The following is a 2,144-nucleotide window of genomic DNA, read 5'->3' as shown; positions in this document are numbered from 1 at the left end:
GGGAGATTGAGAGATTTAAGGTTGCTTTTAACTGTTACCTTTTCTGATTGCAAGTGCAATTGATGTCCACTGAAAAAGTCAATAGAGGTGAAAGGGTAAACGCAGGCAGGGTGGGCCAGAGCTGTGGGAGAGAGGCAAAGATTTGTAACACAGACACAGTTTATTACTTACTTTCCACAGACAGGGGTCAGCACTCAGGTGAGCATGGCCTTGAAGGCTGGGGAGCTGGGTATATTTAAGGCTCTTCTGGGGCTAGAAGAAAAGTCCGAAGGTTGCAGTCTTTGAGGTAGATAGGTAACAGAAATCACATAAGTCTTGTTTCTAAGTCATCCCCAGGCACTGGTATCTTGTGACTCTAGGTGGTGGGCCAGAGGCTGGTTACAGAGACTGATAACAGTACGTCATTGCTGGAAGCATAGATGCCTAGAAAAACAAGACTAGACATGCTTAATTCCTAACCCTGGGAGGCCAGTTTTACTTCTTGCTACTGATTAAGAGGTAAAAGAATTGGCTAATTAGCAAACTGCATCAGGACTACAGTTGAAACTAAAATGACTGCACTACTGCTAGAATTATTTTACCAAGTTCTTCTATTCTGAGGTTCTTGGCGTTCCTACCTTTTGAAAGGAATGGGGAACATGGCTGGGAGTGGTGGCTCATGCCTATGATCCCAGCACTTTGGAAGGCAGAGGCGAGAGGATTGCCTATGTCCAGGAGTTTGAGATCAGCCTGGGCTACTTGGCGAGACCTCATCTCTACAATAAATCAAAAAATTAGCCGGGCGTGGTGGCACATGCCTGTGGTTCAAGCTACTAGGAAGGCTGAGGAGGAAGGATCACCTGAGCCCAGCAGGTCGAGGCTGTGGTGGCTGTGAGTGCCACTGCACTCCAGCCTGGGCAACAGGGTGAGACTCCTATCCAAAAACAAACAAAAGGAATAAGGAGCATAAGAAAGAAAGGTGTTCTGCAACTGCACACAAACCCTTCCTTGCACCCCTTCCCTATCACACTGTCAGCAGTACTGGAGGAGGAGCAGTGCTGGTCACTGAGGTGACTGAAGCAAGGGCCTCATGGTTTGGGGTTGTGTCTCAGAGAGAAAACCCAGGTGCTCGACAGAGAGAAAGACTAGGAGCCTGGGAATGATTCACAGGCTGCTGCAGCAGTCCAGGCAAGTGACCAGGGTCTGAACCAGTGCTTGCAGGGAGGTTTAGGGAAGAGCAGGGAATGAGAGCTGTTTAGCACAGAGAACGTCCAAGCCTCTACTTGACTTGGGCAGGATTCTGCCAAAGACAGAAAGGAAATGGGATTCATAGTTCCTGCCCACGTGGTCCATTAGGGAGGTCAGAGAGAGTGAAGGAGGAAGCAACCAGTGACAGTACAAGTGAGGCCCCAGTGCAGGCCACATCCCAGACAGAGGCCTGTCCACAGCTTGAGGCAGGGTCTGGGTGTGGCCCCATAGTCCAGAGTCAGACTCTCAGGATACTAGGCTACTCAGACAGCAGTGAGGGTGGGACAGCTCCCTCTGGCCAACCTCACAGGAGACTGACAAGCTGGTTAGTCACTGGAGTTCTGATTTGCCTCTTGTTGTTTGTGGCAAGATTCTACCATGGTTATAAAGCAGTGTTGTCCAGTAGAAATACAATCTGAGCCACAAATGCAAGCCATTTTTGTCATTTAAAATTTTCTAGTAGCCACATTTTTGTTTTTTTTTTTTATTTTTGAGTTGGAGTCTCTGTCATCCAGGTTGGAGTGCAGTGGCCACCACAACCTTGACCTGCTGGGCTCAGGTGATCCTTCCACCTCAGTCTTCCAAGTAGCTGGAACCACAGACACACACTACCATGCCTGGCTGTTTTTGCTTCATTGTAGATACGAGGTCTCACCAAGTTGCCCAGGCCTTTCTCAAACCCCTGGATTCAGACAATCCTCTCACCTCTGCCTCCTAAAGTGCTGGGATTACAGGCGTGAGCCACCATACCTGGTGCAGCCACATTTTTTTTTTTTGAGTTGGAGTCTCACTCTGTCGCCCAGACTGGAGTGCAGTGGTCGCTCCCGGCCACTGCAACCTCGACCTGCTGGGCTCCGACGATCCTTCCGCCTCAGCCTTCCAAGTAGCCGGAATTACAGGCACGCGCTACCACGCCC

This window comes from Carlito syrichta, unplaced genomic scaffold (genome assembly GCF_000164805.1).
Source record: "Carlito syrichta isolate Samal-C Ts95f unplaced genomic scaffold, Tarsius_syrichta-2.0.1 Scaffold106370, whole genome shotgun sequence".
Classification (NCBI taxonomy): Eukaryota; Metazoa; Chordata; class Mammalia; order Primates; family Tarsiidae; genus Carlito; species Carlito syrichta.
This window is presented reverse-complemented; position numbering follows the sequence as displayed.